Source organism: Castanea sativa, chromosome 5, assembly GCF_040712315.1.
Source record: "Castanea sativa cultivar Marrone di Chiusa Pesio chromosome 5, ASM4071231v1".
Classification (NCBI taxonomy): Eukaryota; Viridiplantae; Streptophyta; class Magnoliopsida; order Fagales; family Fagaceae; genus Castanea; species Castanea sativa.
In genome coordinates this window covers 76,687,959-76,701,464 of record NC_134017.1, presented here as the reverse complement: position 1 = coordinate 76,701,464, position 13,506 = coordinate 76,687,959, and the positions used below count along the sequence as shown (strand labels likewise).

The 13,506-nt window shown below is 30.7% G+C and overlaps 1 pseudogene; it reads left to right on the top strand.

The window, feature by feature from the left end:
• The first annotated feature begins 6,487 nt into the window (after positions 1-6,487).
• LOC142635842 (mitogen-activated protein kinase kinase kinase 20-like) lies at positions 6,488-7,187 on the top strand (annotated as a pseudogene).
• Positions 7,188-13,506: the final 6,319 nt, after the last annotated feature.

The following is a 13,506-nucleotide window of genomic DNA, read 5'->3' as shown; positions in this document are numbered from 1 at the left end:
GGCACTTTGGTGAAGTTTTATTCATAGATCGGTTAGGCAGAAGTCGTTTAAGTCTAATCTCATCTTCCTCATTAATGATTGGTGTATTTCTATTTAGATTCGAAAAAGTCCAAAATTTTGAAATTGAAAGTTGTTCCAAATTAATGGAGGTATATCTTTACACTCCAACGGTGGTAACTTTCGTGGCAGCGTTACTCGAGGCCTTCCAATTATTGAGTTATATGTGTATGCATTTAGATAAGTGTATTGATGGCAGTATTGACACTATTGAAAATTGGCAGTCCAATCATACAATTAATCAACTCATCGAAATAATTAATGTGAAGGCTATCACATTTCCTCTTTCATTATTATCTCCATTTTTGTCATACCTTATATTCATTATTTTTTAAAGGAATGGAATGCTAATAGAGGATACACGGACAATATTTGACACAAAGTCCTTGAGCTCTAAAAAATGCACACACTACTTGCATTCTAGAAGAAGCATATGCAATAACCTGATCCTCCATTCAAAGGATACTTCCAACTTAATTGAACATTCTCCATGTAGAACCAAGGAGCGTGTTGATATCCATAGTCTAGATGACGCTCCTAGTTTGAGACAAAATGATGAGCATAGTAATAGCATCTTTTATGAAGGATGATAATTTTTTTACAATAAATAAAATCAACTTCAACATAAACATAAACAAGAGTTTATATGTTTTTGTATTATTTTCTACAAAAAAATATATGTTATTTCTTATTTAAATATAAACATTGAGAAAATATGAGGTTATACTCACTAATGCCATTAGAATTCTAAAATGATGTTATTTTTGTTGATATTATGATCACTAGTTGTAGACTCACGTGTTGCACGTGATAATTTTTTAGGTAAAATACTATTTTAGTCCTTAGACTTTAAAAAAGTTTCTTTTTAAAAAAGTAGTTTTATCATATTTTTCATAATCTTGTCTATAACTTCTTTTTTTTATCATTATTATATATTTATTAGTTGATGATTTGCATAACATAGACATTAAATTAGAGGAAGAACTATTCATTAGATTTTTTTAAGTAATATGTGTGAAGATTATGATTATATATATATATATATATATATAATGTTAAATGAAATGTCAAAAAAATGAGATTAATTATAAAATTTTCCAACTTTATTTCTAATATAATTTCTAAATTATTGAAGAACATCTCATTTTTAGTTATGATAGATAATATAATTCCCTAGTTAGAGTTTGATCAGTTTTAAGTTTAAATTTTGTATTATTATATTTAATTGTTGATTATTGATTTAATTAAGTGAATGTAATGGTTGATTCTATTGCACTATAAAGTTTTCAATGTCCACTATGTAGCCATCTTTATTTTATTTCTTACTTCTCTTGACCACCTTTTTATTTTCCAAAGAATGGTTATTAATTGACTTTTGATTTCATTTCTTTTTTTTTTATTCCTTCATTTATTCTTTATTACTTTGTATATTTCCTTGATAGTTGTAAATTTTATGGTTATCAATAAGAAATAGATATCATGGATGGCTTAAATAGGTATAGATGTAGTTATGCTAGTGTTATGTCAAAGGTTTTTTTTTTTTTTTTTTTTTTGATTTTCAAGGAAATATAAAAGACATTTCTCTAGTTTGGTCTCAATCAATTAAGATATCCATAATATATTAACGGAAGTAATAATGAGCTTTTGATTTTCTTTATAATGTATGAAGTGGTTAGGTTAGTAGTATGTCAAAGTTTTTATAAAAAAAAATTTTTAAAAATTCCAAGGAAATGTAAAAGGCCTTTTTTTGAAAATTTTTTTTTGACATTTGAATTGTAGAAATATAGTTGTTTTAATTATATTGTTTATAGATTTCATGATTAAGTTATAAACATCTAAGTTAAAGTAGACAAATATATCAATGCAAAATTATATGTAAAGTTACAACCGCACAAGATAAATATGTATAGATAATATATATTTTTGTATTATTCATGAATCTTTATTTCATTTTTTACTTATAAATATCTAAACTAAAGTTTAAAATATATATATATATATATATATATATATATATATATATATATATATATATATATATATATATATAAATGAAAATAGATGAATGGTAAAGAAAGATAGGTTTGTGTTTAGTCATTTTCTTGATTTGTGCTGCATAATTTAATAGTATGGAGGATGTGACTGTAATTTAAATGTTGAATAAAATAAGATGAGAACTAAGCCCTTTTAACATCGATTTTGTGTACCTTTTAACATCAGACTCGGGAACTCCAGACCCACCATATTTCTTGATCAAATCACATATGGTTCCTCCAGAAGCATACTCAAGCAACAAGTTATAAATCATATTCTCACCGTTTTGTTGGGTTGTGATTTCTTCGCCAATGCAGTGAATAACAAAAGGTCAGCCTTGAATGTAGTGTTGTAAACGAGCCGAGTTTTGTCGAGTAGTGCATGTTCAAGTTTAGCTCGTTAAGAAAAGTCAAAAGCTCAAGCTTAGCTTGAGCTCGTGATAAGCCTAAAAATAAGATTTGAGCTTGAGCTCGTGGAAAAGCCAAAAAGTTTGAGCTTGGCCTGGCCTGACTTAATTAATTAGTCAAGTCAAGCTTAAGTTTAATAATAAGCTCAAACTCAAGCTCAGGTCAAGATTTTGAGCTTGAAATCTAAAAAAATTACATTATCAAATACTTAAATCTCTAAAATTAAGAAGAAAAAAAGAATAGTATACTCATTTTATCATTCGTCTAGTCCTACTTTCGATTATTCATTATTCAAATTAAAATTTTATGTAATTAAATTTATTCTTTTATCATTCCTTGTCTACTACTTCGGCAATTATTCAAAATACAATTTATACATTCACTTTAGATAGTGAACTAGAAAAATACTTGTTTGTAATTATTATGAATGAAAAAATACTAACATGTTACATAACTTTACTTTAGATGACTAACGAGAAAGGATCATATGTGGCCCACTTAATTTATTTTTAAATGCAACTATAATCTAAAGTGGTTTTTGGTCAGTTTAGAGGGAATGAAAAAAATTAAGGTAATAGGTAATGATCTTATATTAGTCATGTCATTATTAAGATATGTGTAATGAGTATATTTAGTTAACACGTATAAACTTATAAATGACTTTATACTTGAATTATTTTGTATTAAGCCTGATAGCTTACAAGCTTGTTCGTGAACAAATTTTTTTGCTTGGGATTGGCTTGTTCATTAAACGAGCTTAAAACAAAGGCTCAAACTTGACTTATTTTTAAAAAAACAAACATGAATGAGTTTTTTATTTAGCCAAGTTTGAGTTGTTCATGATCGGCTTAGTTCATTTACTTGAACATTGTTGTGAACCTCTTTTTCCTTTTGAAGCAAAGTAGAAAGGGAAACCTCGGCGGATTTGATAGCCATGGTTGAAGGGAAACAATGAAAGCGTGAATTGGGTTTCTTGGAAGTGGCAAGAAGTACAGACCCAAACGCTCCTTTGCCTAGCCATGGGCCTCTTACTCAAGTGTCTCCATTGCCATACAAACTTGCCTCTGACTCTGCCACTGACTCTCTATTCTTATGTTAGTTTCTTTGATCACAAGAAAGGTTTTTGTATGAATTTAGAGACATCACATTTCAAAGAATCAACTAGGGTTTTGAGGTTGTTTTTATAAAACAATTGATTATCAAATGAAGCAAAGGCGGTACAAACGAAGTTCTCACTTAAATTCGTACCTAATGCGTTTTGACGGTCTTACATTGCTTTGTTCACTTTGGACTTGGAATTGGCTGCACTTACGTTGCTTTGTTCACTTTGGACTCGGAATTGGCTGCACTGATTACTTCATTTATTTTTATCTAAAAAAATAGGAAAAAAAATGTTATGGTTCACAACATTTTCATAACAAATATCAAATGTCAAGTTGATATTGGTTATTATAATTGGCCAAAAAAATAATTTAAATTTTGAATTCAAATTAAAATCAATAATAACATACTGTCTATTATTTGTTGTGAAAGTATTATAAAAATGTTGTGGATATAACACTTTTCAATAAATAAATAAAAAGCTACATTTCTTTAATTTTTTTGAGGTCAAATTCATGGACTATTAGACTAATTCTATATTTTAAGCCAAACAAACCAAAGTGCATGCTTTTATGGATTTTATTTTTCATTTCTTATATTTAATTTTTTTACGCTTTGATTAGAAGACCTAATTTTTTTTCCAATTATTTTCACAACTATTAATAGGAAAAAAATTGTGAGTTTTTAAAAAAAAAAAAAAAAAATTTGATAAGTAATGATTGATGCATGATAAAAGTAACATTAATAGTAAACCACGGTAATGGTTACTTCTCAAAAAAAAAAAAATTATTGTTACTTAATTTGATTGTACCACGCATATATTGATTTGCTCCTCACAACATTTTTAAAAATTAAATAAGGGAATATGGATTCTTTCATTTTAAGCAGATTATAAGCTCCATTCGTCCAATATAGCAATGTTATGCAGACACAAGACAAGCAACAACAGCAATGACATGGACAATAATAATGACAATACTCAAGCTAGCTCTTCTAAACCTAAATACTAACTGCCAATAATAACAACAATACACAATCTAGATCTTCTTAGCCTTAATGCAAAGGGTCTGTTATGTGAATACCCGAGGTATAATAAGCCAATAGATCAAATGATGGCAGGCTAAGCCACTGCCATGGAAGGGTGGAAAAATATGGTAGATCCTTCTTCGATTTAATAATTTAATGTTAAGCGACCTTGTATAGGCAGAGGTCTAGAAATCAGCACCTCATAGGTGTGTATGATTTGAGGGGAGTACATGTGGGAAGAAAATTGCATGTAGAAAAGGTTTAGAAAAAGAAAAAGAAGATAAAGATAAAGTTATAATTACATCGAGAGCATAACCTTTAACTAACATTGGCATTGTACTAATACACCTGGTTTTTTGGGAATAGAGGAGAACCTTCAAAAAGAAATTATTTTTTACCTTTTTCCTTGCTACGCTAAAAAAGAACAGCCATCTATTTTTCTTTCAAGACAAGAAGGGGAACTTCTTCACTCACACCAGTCACTTAATGATGGGAAGGCCCTGATTTCATTCTTGTGTATGATAATATTTTATCATTGAGAAACATTTTTCATCATTGAGAAACATTTTTCATCATTGAGAAACATTTTTCATCATTGAGAAACATTTTTCATCATATGATAACATTTTTCATTGATAAACATTTTTTATCATTGAGAAATATTTTATCATTCTTGTGTATGATAATATTTTTCATTGAGAAACATGCATAAAATAAAATAAAAATGATTTAAACTCTTCATCATTTCAAATTAAAAATCCAAACCTAAATTTTATCATCCAGTTATCATTTACATCCATCAACCTATAGTAGGTTGAGGTTCTTCCTCCACGCTCTTTTTTCTCCCTTCATGTATATCACTCCCCATATCATGGAGAGTGCTCCAATACAATTGGTATCAAAATTTGAGGGGTGAACGAAAATTGGACGATTTTTTAAAGACTGCTTTCCATAAGTTTGGGATACAACTTATATTTTTAATACATATGTTAAAAGAGGGATCATTATTTTTTTGATTGAATATAAATTTTTATTTTTATAGTTGTCTAATTATAGTGGTTGTTTGTTTGTTCCTAACATGGTTTGTTGTAAGCCAATGGTTGAGATGGTTGACTTTGTTTTATCAAAAAAGAATATAACTCATCAAACTGATTACTATGCATGAGAGATTGACTAAAAAGTGAACGGATGTATTATTAAATAATTGATTATTGGATTTATTTCACTTGATTTATAGGAGAATAGTTAATTTATGCAAACAATATATAATAATCTATATATTTATTACTGAAAGCTGAAGTGTAACATTTAATATTGTTACGTTCACGTTGTGCCACATCAACAGTCACGTCATCATTTTATTTTTTCCAAATTTTCTTATTTTTTTTTACATTTTATCATTTAAGATGACTTAAAACTTCTTTATTTAAAATTTAAAATTTAAAATATATTTTAACCATTATTTTTATTATTAATTTTCCAAAACTCTCCCTCCCTTTTACCTTTTTATCTCCCTGCTACTTTCTACCTTAATATCATTCTTTCTCTACTTTTTTATTTTCCTTTATTTTGACTTTTCTAATTCTTAACATCTTACTATAAATTTGATATTTTCTTTTTCATTCTATGTATAGTTTTCTCACACAAAAACTGTTACTTCTCTCTCTCTCTCTCTCTCTCTCAATTTGTTTTTCGTTTTTTGTTTGATTTTTTTTTATTGCATCAATTGTTTAGGTTGATGAATTTTTGTGTTAAATAAAATTCTACTTTGGGTTGATGCAATTTAGTTTTGTGTTTTAAGTTGTTATCTTTTATATTCTCTTTGATTAAATATTATCCTACTGCAAAATACATATGGTATATATGATTGTGGTTATGTGCACTATGATTTAAAGTCTGAGAACATGTTGCTTGTGAGTAGTACCAATGAAGGTTTTGTGGCAAAGACAGGATTTTTAGGGTTGGCTAAGAGATCAGGGCAGAGAAAGAAGGGGAGGTTGGATTACTTGAAAGGCACGGCATTGTGTATGGCGCCTGAATCTGTGATAGAGAATGTGCAAGACCCTAAATCTGATACTTGGGCTTTAGGGTGTGTGGGGTGTGAAATGCTTACTGGGAAATCTGGGATAAAGAGGAAGAGTTGGATACAGAGGAGCTTTTGCGACTTATAGGCAATGAGCACGGATTCCTAAAATTCTAAGTGAAATTTTGAGCGAGGTGAGGGATTTCTTGAAGGTTTGTCTTGTGAGGAATCCCATGTTCAGGTTCACGGCTGAGATGTTGATGGATCATCCCTTTCTGGCTGTTGTTCCTAGTTCTACTTGGACTGAGGATGATTTTCAGCTTAGTTGTTCTTCAGTTTCGGATGATGATGATTTGATCGCTTGTTCATGTTCAGAGGATGATGAAGATTTTGGAGTAGGATTCATTGTGATTTTAGATGATGAAGCGTCTGTTGTACGTCAGAAAAGGAAACGGGTTGCATTTGGTGACCATAAATTTAAGGCAGCAACACAGGCTAATTTGAAGTTTCCTGCTTCATTTGTACCAGTTGGAGCTTAATCATATATATTTACAGATTTTGATAGATTTAGAGTAGAATAGTCCTTATATGCTATAGATAGTAAGTGCATTCAATTGTAGTTATTCACAGCAGCATTCAATTTTCCAAGTTGGATTTGTTTCCCTTAACTATGTATGTCTTTGTTTCTTTTTTTTTTTTGGTGGTGTTTTTATTTTTTTTACTCCTGATTGCTTTAGCAAAGAAGATTTGTATATTTAGTTAATTATATTTATACCTAATTTTGGATAGCAACAATTCCAACAACTGCAAATTGTATGTGCTGTCATGGATGATTTAACAATTAAGACCTCTGCTGTGAGTTGCTGTGTTGATAAATTAGGAGCTCCCAAATAAATTTAGGAAAAGAAAACAAAAAACCAGAAGAGAGAGTCTAAACTAGGCAATTGCGGCAATCAGTCTCAAGCTGCCTAATTAGAAAAAACTTCAATAACTTTTTTCTTCCAATATAATCCATGCTTTCTTGATATTGAAACTGAGACATATCTGATAGAAAAAAGGAAAACAAGCTAGGGGAAAGAGAAAAAGAAAAGAAAGATAACTGGGACAGCTAAGCTAGGGGAAAGAGAAAGAAAAGAAAGATAACTGGTACAGCACCAACTGTTTTTACATGTATGATAATATTGCAATCAACACTTGTTTCTGAAAAGATCATTTTGCATCAATCTTCATAATACCATGCATCTCCAAAGACTAAATTAGTCTATATACCAATGTCAGTGTTTTTCTCCCTTCCATGATCACAACCCAGCTTTTGCTAAAATAATGCTGTGTATAAAAGATTATATGGCCACACTACAATATCAAGATCTAAACCATATTAAGAATGAATCTCAGTTGAAATTCTTGCAAGTAAGCATGGAGAAGTGTTCTAAAAAGAGATTGAAAAGAAAATGAAAGTTACCTTCTTTGAGGACTATGACTTTTTGACCTGTAACGTGACTTCGGGAACGATTCGATAATCCTAACCTTGTGTCTGCACTAGAAAGGTATAAGCTTTAATTATAGGTTGTCAACGGTAATGGATTGATGGCATATACGGTTCATATATACGGTATTAAGGCTTGGAAGAACTAGCTTAAGGATTGTCAATATTATTATGCTTGTGATTGTTATTGTTGTTAATCTTGTGTATGCATGACATTGGCTGAATGGAGCTTTTTAATATGCATTAATTATGCAAATGACTTCAAAATTTTAAATACATGAAGCAATATGCCCTTATTTAATTTTTTAAATTATTGTGAGGAACGCATCAATATATGTGTGCTACAATCAAAGAAAGTAACCATCTCCTAATATTATACATTAAAATGTTGTCTCAAAGAATTCTTCTTGCACCATCAAATTTATCCATATGCAAAGGTAAGGGAGAAACTTGTACTTAGTCCAATCTGTAATGTATCCAATAAATCCACCTAACATATTGCACTAGAGTTTCCTGTGTTCTCAAGAGCTGCAACATTTCTATCTCCGGCTGTCATAACTAACCTTGCAATCTCAAAATAAGAAACTAAAGCTGTCATGTCGTTGCCGAGGATAACATTTCTGGACTTCATATCACAGTGTATGTCTCTAACTTGGACCTGCTGATGAAGATAAACCTACCCTTCAACTATGTCCTTGAAATTCTTACCCACAAGATAAGACTAGAATCTGAAGAACTTAAAACCAAATCTGTCCCTAGTGCATATAAAGTTGGCTATCCGAAACCCCAGTAACCATATAGGTAAGAATAAGAGCCTAAAAATCAGGAAAACTTGGCGCTTTTATAATCCTTATCAAATTCCTATCAAATCCTCCTTTAAAAAACTTGGCATTCTATGTTAAAACTCTGCTGAAAATTTCTTATGCAGATCTCTTTTTTGGATTAGTTACTGATTTTTTATTATTAATTTTTATTAAACTAAAACAGGATTCAGTTCTACATAAAGAGTGATAATAAACAACAGGGTGATCTGTTTCTAAACCAAGCATTTGCAGCCATCACTCACATGTTGCACGCCTAATTAGATAAAGTTTTAGAAACTACTTTCTTCCAACATTATCTACTCCTTTCATGGCATTGAACTGTGATAGTACATATTTAAAAGTCAACAAAAAAGAAGTCAGAAAAAAGAGAGAGGAAAAAATAGACAAACAAAAAGCTGAGACAATATGTGGTAAAAGCATGGCACTTGGGATCAATATGAACCTATTTAAGAGTAGTATTTCACATGGAAATACATTTTAATTCTAGACTTGACATAGGAGAAAAGTAGGATCTATTCTGCCTCCATAGAAGGTTGTGAACAATAATTCAGCCAATAGATAATAGATGCTCTCAGTTTAACAATATATATTGCTGTTTCTCTTCTGTAGAAACTATTTTCACCTATTGAGGTTTATTCCTTTTTGGTCTTGAGAAAAACAAAAGAAATTAAATTCAGAATAATGATACTAACGATGATGATGATGATTAAAGTTCGTTCGTTTCCTCTAAAACCAAATCCACTGGTACAATATTGATGTTAAGGTTATCTTCATCAAGTAATTACACGTCTAATACCTTCTCTACATTTATTCTTCCCCCTTCCCGTGGCTACTATAGAATAATTCTTAATATATCCCACAAATTCTGCACCCATGAGGTGTTGAATTCCTAACCTCCACCCTTATATGGTATTGAATCTTCCCCTATTTGGGTAGGCTTAGCCTTCTAACAATTATACCTGCTAGTTCCATCTCAATAACTAGACGGTAAATTGAAGGTGCCTTTTAAATAATAACTGTGATATTATGTTGTAGTGGCATGGGTTTAAGGATAAGATGGGCCAAATGGCCAATTGCAGACTTGTATTGTATTTGTTTGGAAGCTATCTAATGAGAGTATGACACTGTTTCAGGACCTGTCATAGGTCAAATCAGACTATATTGCACCTCCACACAAGGTTGTGAACAGTAATATATTAATGGTATATCAAATTTAGACTGGAATGTTTAATTTGAAATGTTGAAGAATTGAAATAATTTTTCTTTTATTCAATGCATGGTTCTCAATGAAAAAGACTATCATACATAAGAATGAAATCATGGTCTTCCCATCAAGAAGTGATGAGTGAAGAAGTTCCTCTTCTTTCCTTGAAAGCAAAATAAAGAATAATTTCTTTTTAAAGATTTTCGTTTTTTTTGAAAACTGGTACAATGTTGATGTTAGCTGAAAGTTGAGTTCTTGATGTAACTAGTCGCTAATTTGTGTGATGCACAGAAAAACTATTGACTCTTAAAAAAAAAAAAACCAACAATGAGTAAATAGACATTTTGCTAGTTAGTATTTTTTTTTTAAATGAAGAAATTGTAGGGACACGATTTTCAGACCAAGCCCAAAATATAAGGGATCTTGGCCCAGTGAACCTAGTACAATAAATTTGTAGAGAGTGGGTCAAAGAGCTAGGTTTTAGTGCGTGGAGAACAATTAGTAGGGTTTTGGATGATGAGCCAACATGAATTGTACCCGGTTTGTGCAAGAAAGTTTGTCCTCGGCACAATCCGAGGAGCTCTGTTCTAGCATATATTGGATGACCATGGTTACAGGAGTTGTTGAGATTGCTCTTGCGCTTTCTCTTCTCCTTTTCCCCCCATTCTCTTTGGGATCTCTACCCTTATTTATATTACATCTCTCCCTTCATCCTTACCCTACATGTGGACTACATGTGGATAGTTGATGGTTTATGCTGATATTTGTCCCATCATCCCCCTCTAAAAGTCTTCTGGGGTGGCTGGGGTGGCTGTAAGGCTGCCATAATATTGTTCAGAGGTCACTTCCTCATTAATGCGGTGATAGCAGCTTTCCCTTAGATATTTTTGAGTCCTTATCCCTCTTGTACGTTCATGATACTCATTGCTATCCTTAGAACTTCTTGGAAGGTCATCCTTGATCATTAGGATTTATACTAGATTTACATTTTGGCTTTGTCCGAGGAGATAGTACTCCTCGGACTTGGACCACCCATGCTTCTCGGCCAAACCCACATGCTCTCGGCCAAAACCACATGCTCTCGGCCAAACCCCAAAATCCATGACCCCACAGAAATATTTAACTTTTATAATTTTCCATAGTTTAGAAGTGTTGTCTAATACTGAGCTTTATTGAGTTGCAAGTGCATAGTTAATGAAATCTACAAAATAATTTACAGTTCTTAAATTAGTAGAGCAAAACTCCTAATAGTTATATATACATACACTCAAAACTAATATAAACTGCAAATATATAAACAATGACCATGATATGAGGAAAACAAACCAAGTTTCAAATTTGAGTAACAATATGACTTTCTTGTAGTAATAACAATATAAACAAGTCAAAACATGAAATAATATTAAAATTATAATATCTTATTCCATTATCTTTTATGTTGAATCCTGTTAGGTTCTAAAAGTTTAGAACAATTAGCAAATCGTGAACACACAAGAACATACAAGCTGCAGAGAGAAGATTTTAGAATTTGCTTGGTTCGACTGATCGAATAAGAGGCTCGATTGATCGAAAGTCGTATATGCAGAATATTAATTAAGCCCAAACATCAATTCAAGCCCATTAAGGATTAGTGTTTCCGATCTACTTCTCCCAGTATATAAAGGAAACTCTAAGCACGTTTTTATAAGGCTTTTCAGAGAGAGAAGAGTGTGCCTCTTTTGTATTTAGGGTTTTGTTCCTAAAAAGCTCTCTCATATCTTCTACCGATGTTATTACTTGAAGAATCTCAAGATCCGGTGTTGTAAAAGATGCTGCCTTCTCTAGTCATCAAAGGTGCTGATGATCTAAACCTTCAAGGGTGGTCTTGGAGTCACAAATATGAGAGTTTGTGTTGCTAAACCTTTGAGTGGGATCTCAAAGTCACAAACGTGGGTGTTTGTGTTTTGCGAAGATCAAAGAAAGAAGTAATCCGTGGATTCGGAGCTATCATGGGGTCGTGGTAGTAAGTTTTCTACTCGAGATAGCAAGTTTTCTACTCGAGGTAGCAATAGGATATTAGTGGTCTAAGTCGCTATTGTACAAACTTCAATTCTTTCATAGTGGATTTGCTGTTTTACCTTGAGAATAGCTAGGTTAAATCCTCCCCAGGTTTTTTACCGGTTTGGTTTTCCTGGGTCATCATATCATTGTGTTTTTTATATTTCCGCTGCTTTGCATGATATGATTGTTTTCCTTTAACCTAGATCTGAATAATAAACCTAAGTATTCACTTGGTTAATTAATTAGGTTAAACAATCTAGTTTTACAGGGGTCTAAAAATGTGATATAACTAGTCGCTAACCTGTGTGATGCACGGAAAAACTATTGACTCTGAAAAAAAAATCCAACAATGAATAAATAGACATTTTGCTAGTTAGTATTTTTTTTATAAAAAAAATGAAGAAATATTTAACTTTTATATTTTTCCATAGTTTAGAAGTGTTGTCTAATACTGAGCGTTATTAAGTTGCAAGTACATAGTTAATGAAACCTACAAAATAATTTACAGTTCTTAAATTAGTAGAGCAAAACTCCCAATAGTTATATATACATACACTCAAAACTAATATAAACTGCAAATATATAAATAAAGACCATGATATAAGGAAGACACACCAAGTTTCAAATTTGAGTAGCAATATGACTTTCTCGTAGTAATAACAATATAAACAAGTCAAAACATGAAATAATATCAAAATTATAATACCTTATTCCATTATCTTTTATGTTGAATCCAAACAAATAATTAATCAACAAAAAATCATAGTTTTTAATAAGAAAACAAAAAATCACATGAACCTAAATAAAAAGCATTTAAGATGAAGAATTAAGATCAACTTACTGAGACACAAACACCAAAAACCCCAAGACTTAAAACTTCAAAATTTATAGAATCCCCAAATTTTGCTTCAAAACTAAAGTAAATTCAACAAATTTATATATAACATACTAAATAAAAATTTATTGTTCCCTAGGTTGGAAGACATAGGTTGCATCTTTGATTTTTCTCCAAAAAAATAGAGATGCTTTATTTTTCATGTACAATATTAAAAAAATAATTAGTAGAAATTTCAACAAAAAAACCACACTTTTTTTTTTCAATGTTAGTTTTTTTTTTTTTTTTTTTTTTTTTGAGTCCTATCATAATTTTTGTTTTTATATAGATTATCAACATTTGAGTTTGAGCTTAAGTTAGGCTTGTTAGAGATATAGAATTTCACTCATTATTAAGTTTTAATTAAACAAAAATAATTTTATTTAAAAAAATGATAACGATGAGATAGAGTTTCACTCATTATTAAGTT